Source organism: Eretmochelys imbricata, chromosome 22 (assembly GCF_965152235.1).
Source record: "Eretmochelys imbricata isolate rEreImb1 chromosome 22, rEreImb1.hap1, whole genome shotgun sequence".
NCBI classification, from domain to species: Eukaryota; Metazoa; Chordata; order Testudines; family Cheloniidae; genus Eretmochelys; species Eretmochelys imbricata.
Window position 1 is genome coordinate 1,150,738 of NC_135593.1, and position 14,178 is coordinate 1,164,915.

A 14,178-nucleotide genomic window follows, 5' to 3' on the forward strand; every position below is an offset into this window, starting at 1 on the left:
AGTCCAGTATTCATTAAGCTATTTTTGTCTACTAGGGACCAGGCTGCTGCAATGGAGATGGATGGGAGGAGCCTAGCTTGGCTTCCAGGGAAAAAATCTTTCGGCCTGACTGGACTTTGTAAAACCAAAATTACCAAAAAATCCCCAAACCCTGCTACTGATCAATCACTGAGCAGACATCCAGCTGCACCAAGCAGTGCCCAGGTCACCAAGATCTCAAAACACAGGCCTCAGGAGATTACAACTCCCATGAGGTATGAGGACCTGGTCAGGGAGCTGCACTAGAAGTACACATTAGACGATGCCAAGGAAGATTAGCAGCTCTCAAGATGAAGGAATTCTCCACCTGCCCGCAGAGCTAGTTGGGAACCTTTAATTGGAAATTAGCCCCAGCCCAAGGGAAGTCTCTCTGCAGTCATCAGGGCTGTCACCACAGCCTGGAGGAGACAAACACTTACCTTAGTGACAACAGCAGCTGCTTTGCTCCCGCTGGTCTTGCCCAGAATCACTGGGTGAATGCTCTGGAACTACTCCATAGGACTCTGGGGTAGCCTACTCTCTCTGAGCATATTGTTCTTTCTGGATCTGATCTTGGAATCCCCACAGGCTCATGTCACTGCACATAGACCCCACAGCTCCCAGATGCTGCAAGCAGACCCCAGAGCTCCAGGCACCCCATGGGGCAGGGGACCCTGGAGTTCCCAGCCACCACAGGCAACAGAGGGAGCCCCCAGCTCCCAGACACTGCAGGCAGAGCCTGGAGTTCCCAGTCACCATGGGTGATGGGGAGAAGCCGCAGTCCCATGCCATTGCAGATGGCCCCATAGCTCCCAGCTTCTGCAGACGGACGCCAGAGCTCCCAGCTGCCACACGGGGTGGAGGAATGTTATGAAGGCCAAGACTAGAACAGGGCTCAAAAAAGAACCAGATAAATTCATGGAGGATAGGTCCATGTGGCTGTTCCTTCCCCAGAGAGGCAGCAACGAGCCGGTTAAACTTTTACCCCCAATCGGGGAGATTGCAGATTATGTATTCCTTACGCCACCAGCTCCTAAGCCGAATTTCGCACCCCTTGATAATCTGTACCTTATTCCCTGATAAACAGAAACTTCTATGCTTAAACTCTGTACCATTTTCTTTTTACTTCAACATCATCTTAATAAAATTATTAAATCTGTTCTTAACAGTTTAATCTCTGATATGTTCTCTAGCTGAGAACTCAATTGAAGGGATTTTTGGAACAGGGATCTGGAATAGAGGCTTGCTCCATCCACTCCACGCATCAGCCTGGTATTGCAGTCCTGCTGGGTATGGTGCACCTCCCCCTGGGGAGAGCATGATGGTTCAAAAAAAGAAAAAATGTGTCCCATATTGCTCTTTTATTTGTAACCTTGAGCTGTGTTTTCTGTCAGTTTCTCTATTTTCTCTTTCTGAGGTGGGTGCTTTTCTTATTTCTGCTCTAGTGCTGTTTCATAAAGTACTTAAGAGGCTGGTTCTCACACACAGTGCTTTCCAGAAGTGTGGGCTTTGGGTCTGTGTCTCTCAGCAGTGTCCCCACAGGAGAGAATAGTTTCATTCCTTTCCCCCTGTGAAAATGTCCCTGTTGGCACAGAGGGAGCAGTTTAGAGGATCAGAAGAGGAGAAAGGTTTGAGTCTGATTTGTAGACCCAGAGGCTGAATGGGAGGGGGGACCCAACTCCCTAACAATCCCCCGTCCCCAAAGAAACTGTTCCGTACTGTCCCACCCACACCCAACTACCCTCCAGGTTCACCCCCAGGCTCCTTCCGTCTCCCTCAGCTTCTCCGTTCTCCCCTAGACTGGAGCGCCCTGGCAGTGTAGCCCTAGCGGTTTAGGGGCAGCCGTGCCCTCAGACAGGCCTTCCAGCTTTGTTCTGCCCTAGTGCTGGCCCCCAAACTGACACAGGGTGGTGCTGTTGCAGCCCAGAAGCCTCTGGCCAGAGGCGGAGGAGCCTGAGAGCTGACAGGGAGAGCAGGGGTAGGCGCCAGCCAGTGCTGGGCTTCCCCAGGGTCTGCCCTCCGCAGGGGCTGCTCCCCTTGAGAGCATCAGCCTCAGAGCCGCCCCCTGTTGCTGGCACGGGAGGAAGGATCGGGTGACGGGGCAGTTCTGGGACTGCTGCCCTGAGGTGCTGGAGCCTGGAACTAGGGGAAGTCGCGCGGGCTGCTACACTCCCTGGCAGGAAGGAGTTTCCATCCTATCCAAGGTTTGCAGGTTCGCTCAGTGGCTCTCTGCTCCCCCACTGTACACGCCCCAGTGCCCCGGCCGCTGCCCCACTTCCAAAGAGCTGCCCAAGAGCAGGCCCATCCCAGCCCCTTGCTCCCAGTGCCAGGAATTAGGATGGGACTTTGAACAACCCGCTGGCTCGTTAAGTGCATGGGGCCGGATGGGTGTTCCTGAGCCGTCGCTGGGGATGCACTGAAGCCTTCGCATCCATCGGCAAGGAAAAGGAGGGCACCCACCCGCAGAGAGGAAGTCTGGGAAGGCGGGGAGCTGGGTGGAGAAGGGAGTGGAAGGCCGAGTGGGGAGGGGAAGACGGGGGAGGTAGCTGCAGACGGAAGCAGGGTCAAGGAAGGGGAGGTGGGGTGTATTGGGGCTGGAGAGATGGGTGGAGTGGGGCAGACGGTAGGGTGGGGCCAATGAGGTAGAAGGAGAAGGGATGGTGACTGAGGCAGATGGAGAAGGTGGTGTGGGGCACAGGGCAGGGGACCCCCTCACCCATGCCTCCTGCCCAGCCCCTCACCCCAGAGTGCTGCGGCTGTGGTTCCAGTCTCAAGATGCCAGCGTCTCCTGCCCTCTGCCTCCCCCCATGACAGTGCATGTGCTTTATAAAAATAGGTTTATAAGTGTGACTATGATGTAACTGGAATATGCTTTATGCGAAAGGTCTCATTACACAGCTTATGATCTACTGAGTGTGTCCATCCTATTTGTATGAATGTATCATTATTGTCTCTGAAGCTAGAAATAAGAAGTATTACTCTAAAGTCCTATTGAAATTATGCAAAGTGGGGGCCATTCATGGTGGCTTGGAATCTTGGTGGCTCTCATTAACTAAAACAATTGGTTGTTGTGACATTCCCTTAACCAGACCAGTGATCTGCTCAGTCACTCCAATCTTTGACTCTGGGAGCCAGCCTTACCCTGCTCTGCTGTGAGCCCCCCACTCCTGGGCCGCTCATGCACAGCGTCTGGCTTGTAAGCTGATCCCAGCTACTTGCAAGCCAATGACACTAGCCAATATCTCCGCTCCCAGACACAAGCTTGGGAACCTCCGTCTTGCAGTATCCAGTTATGCCCACCGGACGCTGCAAGCTTATAGGAATTCTTCAATTTAAGAAAGAAATTGACATGGACCAGGCTTGTTATCCCAAGCGGAGCCTCTGACCACTGCAAACCAAATGCACGGCTTCAGGTAGAACAAACAAATAGATTTATTAGCTATAAAGATATGCTTTGACTTGTAATCACTTAAAACCTAACAAGTCAGATTTGGTCAAATGAAATAAAAGCAAAACGCATTCTAAGCTGATCTTAACACTTTCAGTGCCCTTACAAATTTTTGAGCCTTCTCACCACAGGCTGGCTGGTTACTTTTCAGTCAGGCGCTCCCTTTTGATCAGCGTTTCAGTCTCTTTGTGCTGGTGGTGTCTGTAGATGTAGGCAGAAGAGAGACAGACTGGCAAAATGTCTCTCCCTTTTATCATGTCCTTTCTTTTCTCTTGGCTTTGCCCCCGCCCCTCCTTCAGAGTCAGGTGAGCATTACCTCATCAGTCCCCAACTGCCCAAATGAAGGAGGTGATTCCCTCCAGGGTTTAACAGATTCTTTTGTTGCTGCCTAAGCCAGTGTCCATTGTTCCTGTGAGGCTGGGCTGGGTTTGTCCCATCCATCCCCTGACGCGGTGTGAACTGCCTCTCTGTTCTTGGAGAGCTTTTGCATGGGCTTGCTTTAAGCCATGAGGATACATTTTCAGCCTCATAACTATATACATAAAATTATATCCTATAACTTTACTGTAACAATTACTATAACGACAGGTTTCAGAGTAACAGCCGTGTTAGTCTGTATTCGCAAAAAGAAAAGGAGTACTTGTGGCACCTTAGAGACTAACCAATTTATTTGAGCATGAGCTTTCGTGAGCTACAGCTCACTTCATCAGATGCATACCGTGGAAACTGCAGCAGACTTTATATATACACAGAGAATATGAAACAATACCTCCTCCCACCCCACTGTCCTGCTGGTAATAGCTTATCTAAAGTAATCTTCAGGTTAGGCCATTTCCAGCACAAATCCAGGTTTTCTCACCCTCCACCCCCCCACACAAATTCACTCTCCTGCTGGTGATAGCCCATCCAAAGTGACAACTCTTTACACAATGTGCATGATAATGAAGTTAGGCCATTTCCTGCACAAATCCAGGTTCTCTCACTCCCTCACCCCCCTCCAAAAACCCACCCCCATACACTCACAAACTCACTCTCCTGCTGGTAATAGCTCATCCAAACTGACCACTCTCCAAGTTTAAATCCAAGTTAAACCAGAACATCTGGGGGGGGGGTAGGAAAAAACAAGAGGAAATAGGCTACCTTGCATAATGACTTAGCCACTCCCAGTCTCTATTTAAGCCTAAATTAATAGTATCCAATTTGCAAATGAATTCCAATTCAGCAGTTTCTCGCTGGAGTCTGGATTTGAAGTTTTTTTGTTTTAAGATAGCGACCTTCATGTCTGTGATTGCGTGACCAGAGAGATTGAAGTGTTCTCCGACTGGTTTATGAATGTTATAATTCTTGACATCTGATTTGTGTCCATTTATTCTTTTACGTAGAGACTGTCCAGTTTGACCAATGTACATGGCAGAGGGGCATTGCTGGCACATGATGGCATAAATCACATTGGTGGATGTGCAGGTGAACGAGCCTCTGATAGTGTGGCTGATGTTATTAGGCCCTGTGATGGTGTCCCCTGAATAGATATGTGGGCACAATTGGCAACGGGCTTTGTTCCAAGGATAAGTTCCTGGGTTAGTGGTTCTGTTGTGTGGTATGTGGTTGTTGGTGAGTATTTGCTTCAGGTTGCGGGGCTGTCTGTAGGCAAGGACTGGCCTGTCTCCCAAGATTTGTGAGAGTGTTGGGTCATCCTTTAGGATAGGTTGTAGATCCTTAATAATGCATTGGAGGGGTTTTAGTTGGGGGCTGAAGGTGACGGCTAGTGGCGTTCTGTTATTTTCTTTGTTAGGCCTGTCCTGTAGTAGGTAACTTCTGAGAACTCTTCTGGCTCTATCAATCTGTTTCTTTACTTCTGCAGGTGGGTATTGTAGTTGTAAGAAAGCTTGACAGAGATCTTGTAGGTGTTTGTCTCTGTCTGAGGGGTTGGAGCAAATGCGGTTGTATCGCAGAGCTTGGCTGTAGACGATGGATCGTGTGGTGTGGTCAGGGTGAAAGCTGGAGGCATGCAGGTAGGAATAGCGGTCAGTAGGTTTCCGGTATAGGGTGGTGTTTATGTGACCATTGTTTATTAGCACTGTAGTGTCCAGGAAGTGGATCTCTTGTGTGGACTGGACCAGGCTGAGGTTGGTGGTGGGATGGAAATTGTTGAAATCATGGTGGAATTCCTCAAGGGCTTCTTTTCCATGGGTCCAGATGATGAAGATGTCATCAATATAGCACAAGTAGAGTAGGGGCTTTAGGGGACAAGAGCTGAGGAAGCGTTGTTCTAAATCAGCCATAAAAATGTTGGCATACTGTGGGGCCATGCGGGTACCCATAGTAGTGCCGCTGATCTGAAGGTATACATTGTCCCCAAATGTGAAATAGTTATGGGTAAGGACAAAGTCACAAAGTTCGGCCACCAGGTTAGCCGTGACATTATCGGGGATAGTGTTCCTGACGGCTTGTATTCCATCTTTGTGTGGAATGTTGGTGTAGAGGGCTTCTACATCCATAGTGGCCAGGATGGTGTTATCAGGAAGATCACCGATGGATTGAAGTTTCCTCAGGAAGTCAGTGGTGTCTCGAAGGTAGCTGGGAGTGCTGGTAGCGTAGGGCCTGAGGAGGGAGTCTACATAGCCAGACAATCCTGCTGTCAGGGTGCCAATGCCTGAGATGATGGGGCGCCCAGGAGTTCCAGGTTTATGGATCTTGGGTAGTAGATAGAATATCCCAGGTCGGGGTTCCAGGGGTGTGTCTGTGCGGATTTGATCTTGTGCTTTTTCAGGAAGTTTCTTGAGCAAATGCTGTAGTTGCTTTTGGTAACTCTCAGTGGGATCATAGGGTAATGGCTTGTAGAAACTCGTGTTGCAGAGCTGCCGAGCAGCCTCTTGTTCATATTCCGACCTATTCATGATGACAACAGCACCTCCTTTGTCAGCCTTTTTGATTATGATGTCAGAGTTGTTTCTGAGGCTGTGGATGGCATTGCGTTCCGCATGGCTGAGGTTATGGGGCAAGTGATGCTGCTTTTCCACAATTTCAGCCCGTGCACGTCGGCGGAAGCACTCTATGTAGAAGTCCAGTCTGCTGTTTCGACCTTCAGGAGGAGTCCACCTAGAATCCTTCTTTCTGTAGTGTTGGTAGGGAGACCTCTGTGGATTAGTATGTTGTTCAGAGGTATTTTGGAAATATTCCTTGAGTGGGAGACGTCGAAAATAGGATTCTAGGTCACCACAGAACTGTATCATGTTCGTGGGGGTGGAGGGGCAGAAGGAGAGGCCCCGGGATAGAACAGCTGCTTCTGCTGGGCTGAGAGTATAGTTGGATAGGTTAACAATATTGCTAGGTGGGTTGAGGGAACCATTGCTGTGGCCCCTTGTAGCATGTAGTAGTTTAGAAAGTTTAGTGTCCTTTTTCTTTTGTAGAGAAGCAAAGTGTGCGTTGTAAATGGCTTGTCTAGTTTTAGTAAAATCCAGCCACGAGGAAGTTTGTGTGGAAGGTTGGTTTTTTATGAGAGTATCCATTTTTGAGAGCTCATTCTTAATCTTTCCCTGTTTGCTGTAGAGGATGTTGATCAGGTGATTCCGCAGTTTCTTTGAGAGCGTGTGGCACAAGCTATCAGCGTAGTCTGTGTGGTATGTAGATTGTAATGGATTTTTTACCTTCAGTCCTTTTGGTACGATGTCCATCTGTTTGCATTTGGAAAGGAAGATGATGTCTGTCTGTATCTGTGCAAGTTTTTTCATGGAGGGGGTTTTTGGAGGGGGGTGAGGGAGTGAGAGAACCTGGATTTGTGCAGGAAATGGCCTAACTTCATTATCATGCACATTGTGTAAAGAGTTGTCACTTTGGATGGGCTATCACCAGCAGGAGAGTGAATTTGTGTGGGGGGGTGGAGGGTGAGAAAACCTGGATTTGTGCTGGAAATGGCCTAACCTGAAGATTACTTTAGATAAGCTATTACCAGCAGGACAGTGGGGTGGGAGGAGGTATTGTTTCATATTCTCTGTGTATATATAAAGTCTGCTGCAGTTTCCACGGTATGCATCTGATGAAGTGAGCTGTAGCTCACGAAAGCTCATGCTCAAATAGATTGGTTAGTCTCTAAGGTGCCACAAGTACTCCTTTTCTAATTACTATAACATCACTATACCAACCATGCTCAGTGCATCATGAGCCTTCCGAAGATATCCAACATGACAAGCTTTGCATTGGATGCCACACAATCATTTTATAAAGATGAACATAGGGTTGTAGGGTGTTCCCTCAAGGTACAGAGCATCAGACCTCCCCTCTTAGTTTACTGAAGGAGGGTTAGTCACTCACTATCTTGAAGGCAGTTTCTGGGTATAGTTCTCTTGGCATCCAGCCATAAAGGCCATGAGGCAGCGTGCCTCAGTTTCCCCATTCACACACAGCAAACCAGGTTTTTTTATGGTTTCTCTGCTGTGATAAACTTTAAACCGGTTTACAGGTATGAATGGAAAAGTAGCATCATCATAAGGTGTAACATCCGTGTCGAAATTCTTAGCCTCAAAACTTAACATTAATACCAACATTTATCACCACAGATGGGTGTTTACAAGTATCTTTAGGATACCACGCCCTCCGTTCTGATAGTGTAGTTTGAGGTTAGTTTGTTCGTTACCCATGGTGTCCTTTGATTCTCTCCCATGTAATCAGTCACTGGTTTTTCTTTCCCTCCAGTGTTCCCCTCTGTGTGCGCTCTTAATTTACGTATGTTTCTGGTATTTTGATATCTCAGGATCTGGCAAGATAAGGGCCCAGGGGGGTCCTGAACATTGGCTGGCCCTGTGGGGAGCAGTTTCCCAACCCCAGGACTTGTATGTGTATGTAGGAAATGCTGCTCCCCTTTAGGGGTTACCCTGTGTTTCCCCCTCCCAGCACTGAGTCCTCCCCTGTGCCCTAGAGGGCTGTGATCCGTGCTCTCTGGGCTAGGGGTGTTCAACCTTTGATTGGATTCACCCTTTCCCAGCAGCTTTCCCATAACTGCTCTCTGTGTCTCACCAGCCTGGGGGAAAGCCCCCTGCCCCCATGAGTTGGGTCATTTGTATTCTGGCAGACGACCACCTAGCAATTTCCTGGTCTCAACTCCTCTGCTGTGACAGGTGTTGGAGCTGCATCTTGATGTAAAGAGACACATTTACTTTCCAAAAACGTATCAGACATAGCGTCCTGAAAAAATTGGGACCTGGATTGGGGTACCCTCTGTCACCCCTTTCTCTGTCCCTGAGAAGCCAGCTGTGTGACTGCTCCCCTCCAGGAAGTCAGTTACACAGTTCCTTCTCCAAACCTGGGTCACAGGCTGCATGCCTGGGTGCACAGATGCTGACCCAGCCATCCTCCTAGTGTTCTGGCCCAGATGACTCATGAGGAGACATTCCTGTACCCCCACTATTCCTTCCCCAGTTTCCTCCTCTGGGCCCCCTCCTTCAGCTGCAGAACTCTGCCAGCCAACAACTGGGACCATTTCCTTAATCACTGACAACACCTCCCCTGCACTGAGGGCATGTTGCCTTCTGCTGTAAGGAGCTAGTCTGAGCCCCTCCCATACTTGGAAGCACCCCGCTTCCCTGTGTTACTGAGTCACAGGAATCCTCACCCACCTCAGTGGTTTCAGAGATTCTCTGCCCCTTCTCTGGGCTCTCCTCTGGGCTACATTGTGCTCTGCTCCCTAGAGCCGCTTTTGTCTCTGGTTCAGCTGTAACCTGCTGCAGCTAACAACCTGGACCATTCTCTCCCTGGCAGGCATTTCACCCCCATCCCTTCCTGATGTGGTGTTGCCACGAGCTGCAGCGTAGGAGTTGGTCTCAACCACTCTCCCACCTGGAAACACACAGCTTCCCCCAGCTGCAGAAGAATCAAGGAGACTCTCTCCCATTCTCTCAGCACTTCCTGAGACCTTACCCTTTCCCTTGGGGGTCCCAGCAGAACACTCTCTCCTGCTGCAGGCAAATACTTTAACCTGAGCTTTGCAGAAAAACATCAATACCAAGGAGCAGGTCGAACCGGAGGTGTTCCATTATCCCCACAGTCAAAACAGCTGTGCAGATCTCACTATCAGTGTTATGGAGGGTGGACAATTTAGAAGTTTACCCTGTATAAGCTTTATACAGAGTAAAACAGATTTATTTGGAGGTTGAATCCCATTGGGAGCTGGGTGTCTGGGAGCTGGAGATAGGTGACCTGCTGAGCAGGTTTTGGTTAAAGTCTGCAGCTTTGGGGGTGTGGACCAGACCTGGATCTGCGTTGCAGCAGGCTGGCATATCTGGCTCAACAAGGCAGGGTTCTGGGAGCCCCTAACTGGCAGGGAAAATGGGCTCAGAGGTAATTCCAGCACGTCAGGTGACATTCCCAAGGGGGTCTCTGTGACCAAACCGGTCATCGCCCATTCCTCCTACGATCTGCCCTAGCACCACCCCTTCACCTGAGGCCCTGCTCCTGCACCGCCGCTTTCCATAAGGCTCCGCCCTTGCCACAGCCCTACTCCCGAGTTCCTGCCCTTGTGTTTGCCTTCTCCTAGAGGAGTATGTGCATGTAATTGCCTATTCATTTCTTTAAGTAGCACCTTGCTTCTTTGGGAGTGCTGGCAGGGGGAGAGGTTTCTGCTTCTTTTTGTTTTTAATTTCCCACCAGAGAGAGTGGAACAATGCTGGTTCTGGTGGGACCCAACTAAGAGTGCCAATTCAGGACAAATTGCTTAAAGCAGGGCAGTTACAGACCAAGGCTGGGGTTTACCCACCTCTAAGGCAAACCAGACCAGCCAGACAGAGAGGACTTTGGTTTTACCCCACTGGCTAACCACAAGTCACACAAGCAACTCACTTAGACACTCCAGTTTCCCAGTATCACCACCAGAGCCACTCGTTATGGGGATGAATGGTTATGAAAACCAAATACCCCAGTAAAAGAAAAAAGGTTCTCCTGATCCCAAAGGACCAAGCCCCAGACCCAGGTCAATATATAAATCAGATCTTACCCAAAAATCATGCTGTTGCTAATCCTTTAGAATCTAAAATGTAAAGGTTTATTCATAAAAGGAAAAAGATAGAGATGAGAGCTAGAATTGGTTAAATGGAAGCCTTCATAATGGCAAAGTTCTTGGTTCACGCTTGTAGAAGTGATAGAATAAACTGCAGGTTCAAATCAAGTTTCTGGAGTGTATCCACAGCTAGGATGGGTTATTCAGTCCTTTTGTTCAGAACTTCCATTTGTAGCAAAGTCCCTCAAGAGGTATGAAGCAGGATTGAAGACAAGATAGAAGTAAGGCAGCTGCCTTTTATAGTCTCTTCCAGGTTTAAGGACACCTCTTTGTGCTTACTGTGGAAAATTACAGCAAAATGGAGTCTGGAGTCACATGGGCAAGTCATATGTCCATGCATGACTTAGTTCTTTACAGGTGGCAGCCATGGCCCACATGCTACCTTGCATGTTCCCAGGAAGACTTCTTATGTGGATTGGAGTTTTCCAAGATCCATTGTCAGTTAAGTGTTTCTTGATTGGGCACTTAATTTGCACATTCCTTTCTCAAGAAGCTGACCAAATGCTTTACTAAGGCTACTTCAGAATCAAAACACATTGATTTACAAGTACATAGCCAATATGTATAACTTCAACTACAAAAATGATGCATGCAGACAGATAGCATAATCATAATCAGCTAATCATAACCTCTCCATAGACCCCTTACACAACAACCTTTATACAATATTTGCTGCAAATATATAACAGGTTTCAGAGTAGCAGCCATGTTAGTCTGTATTCACAAAAAGAAAAGGAGGACTTGTGGCACCTTAGAGACTAACCCATTTATTTGAGCATAAGCTTTCATGAGCTACAGCTCACTTCATCAGATGCATTCAGTGGAAAATACAGTGGGGAGATTTGTATACATAGAGAACTTGAAACAATGGGTGTTACCATACACACTGTAATGAGAGTGATCACTTAAGGTGAGCTATTACCAGCAGGGGGAGCGGGGAACCTTTTGTAGTGAGAATCAAGGTGGGCCATTTCCAGCAGTTGACAAGAGCATCTGAGGAACAGTGGAGGGTGGGGGGGAATAAACATGGGGGAATAGGTTTACTTTGTGTAATGACCCATCCACTCCCAGTCTCTAGTCAAGCCTAAATTAATTGTATCCAGTTTGCAAATCCCCCCCACCCCCGCTCTCCTGCTAGTAATAGCTCACCTTAAGTGATCACTCTGGTTACAGTGTGTATGGTAACACCCATTGTTTCATGTTCTCTATGTATATAAATCTCCCCACTGTATTTTCCACTGAATGCATCCGAGGATGAGAGCTGTAGCTCACGAAAGCTTATGCTCAAATAAATGGGTTAGTCTCTAAGGTGCCACAAGTCCTCCTTTTCTTTTTGTGAATACAGACTAACACGGCTGCTACTCTGAAACCTGTTGTTAAGTGGACACCCTTTTTGAGCTGTGTGTGGCTGTGTTACTTGTAGATTTATATACTCTGTATTTTGTTACCAGAATGGAGTATTTTGTAGCTGGCTGTTACAATTTGTTTAATTGAATATGCTCCCTCAGACTTCACCACCTGCCTTTCCCAGTAGCTCCCTGCCCCTCGCTCTCTGTGGTGGGAACAAGCCTCCAGAATGAGAGTCAACTGGATTTTTTTATTTAATTACTTCTCTTTGTTAAATTATTTATTAGTGTCTTTTTAAAATTCATTGCACTGCATTTTTTTCCTGCCACTGTCACCTGGCAGCTCAGGGACATGAGATTCTCATCCATTGCGTTTCTGCCCTCAAAAAACCCCAAACAGATCACACTTCAGTACCTTTGTAAATAACAGCAACTTGTAAACAAACCAGCCGTCTCCTCAGTGTGCAGTTTGTGTCTCTTTGGTTTCAGTCGATGTGTGCGCAGCACGCATGGTGTGTGTGTGTGTGTGTGTGTGTGTGTGTGTGCAATGGGTGGTGGACAGTGGCACTGTGTGTGTGGGTGCAGTGTGTGTGCTCACGTGGGAATTCATGGGGAACTCGCCAGCCTTGGTGTAGCATTTGAGGTGTACTCGGAGTGAATGTAGCACTGGGAAGTGTCAGGCCCAGCCTGCATGGCCATGTCCTCCATTTATCCTTGGCACAGATACAGGCAACACTAGTGCAAGCTTTCCCCACGCTGCCCTCCACCATCATTTGTAGTGAGTAGGGGCACGCTGCAGCACACACCACACTTGATGGGTCAGCCTTGTGCACGCTGGGGTGGCCACCTCCCCATTGATGAGACCTGGTACCACCTTCTTCCTGGAGCTGCAGCCTGCCCTGCTGCCATCCCTGCCTGTGTTGCTGTTGTCTTCTCTAGCAGTTGGCTGGGAGGTGCGCATTGGCCCCATGCCATGTAGCCATGTTGTCTCGAAGGGTGAAAGCAGGAAGAATGGTGCCTTCATAGCCCGCCCCGATATTCCATAACATCATTAAGGAAATATTTCTCAATGAACAGTAAAAGATCAGAAACAGCCAGTGTCTGCATCATGCTAAGGGTATTGGGATTTTCTTTAAATTTTCCAGACCAACCCCTAACACATGTTTGAAAATAAGACCAAGGTTTCTTTACTCTCTAGAGAAAGGAGACCCCAGAGGGGACTTGAACCCACAGTCTCTGACTTTGGAAGCCAATGCCATATCCATTAGGCCACTGGAGTGCTATGGCTTAACTGCTGGCAGGTCGGAAATTCCCTCTCATAAATGCACATGCCTCACATTAGCTTGGAAGCCAAACACCCCCTTTATGTGCCTTACAGAAATGTCTGCATCCCCTGGCAATTGGGCAGGTCGCTGACAGAGCTGAGCACCACCTTTCTGCAGCCACCTTTAGAGAAGACCCCCACCCTAGAGTCACACCTCCCTCCTCCAGCACCTCCACATCTGTGGCTCTGAGTGCCAGTAGGATGATTAGGGAGGAATCTGGGGTGGGAAGGGGGGTCAGATCAGCCTGTAAGGAGTAACCAGGTGGGGCAGACCCAGCGGGAGGCTGTGGGCTGCTGATCGGTTGTTGGGATCCGAGCTCGAGATCAAAGCTGCACAGCGACCCGACACCCAGGGTTACAGGGCCGACATAGTGACCCCCTCACTGACCTCAATGAACTCCAAACCCTTGTTACTCAGGGCATTTAGGAGTCTCTGTCCCTTAATAGCTTCTGGGAGCTCCCCAGCGGGCTGCGGGCATCAGCCACCTCCTGCCCCACAGGGTAGACTCTTGGCGCTGTGCCAGCCGCCCCCTCGCTTGAAGGCCCAGTGGAAGAAGAAGGAGGCCGGTGCTGGCAGAAGAGGGTTTTGATTCATCGACCTCTGTGCTATGGGCGCAGCACGGTTCCTCTGTGTCACTCTGCTGGCTTTTCTTCAGCAGCCCCAAGTGGCCATGACTCCAAGCTAGTGCCTTGCAAGCTCTGGCATGGGGAGGGAGTGGTGCAGGGTGCTGGGCAGCGGCCCTGGCAAACCAGCTGCTGGTAGGTGTCTCTGTGGTGTCATGGGTCAGTGAGTTCAGCTGTTAATGGAAAGGAGGGGGGGTTATGCTCCCCCAGGGATGCCACTGAAGGCTCCTTGCGGGCTCCTCAAGTTCTGCTGGGAGCCTTGAAGTCCCCCTTTTGCCACCTTGAAGGTGTCCCTCTTGGACACAGTGGGTTCACCTGCTGGCTGGAAGAGTGTGGGGGCCGCGCCGCAAAAGCCCGTCTCCGAGCAGCC

The 14,178-nt window shown here is 49.0% G+C and overlaps 1 non-coding gene across 1 annotated transcript; it reads left to right on the forward strand.

Annotated features, from left to right (window-relative positions):
• The first annotated feature begins 1,132 nt into the window (after window positions 1–1,132).
• Window positions 1,133–1,324, forward strand: LOC144278616 (U2 spliceosomal RNA). Its single transcript, XR_013348617.1, has one exon. It is a non-coding gene; the product is annotated as a U2 spliceosomal RNA (small nuclear RNA).
• Window positions 1,325–14,178: the final 12,854 nt, after the last annotated feature.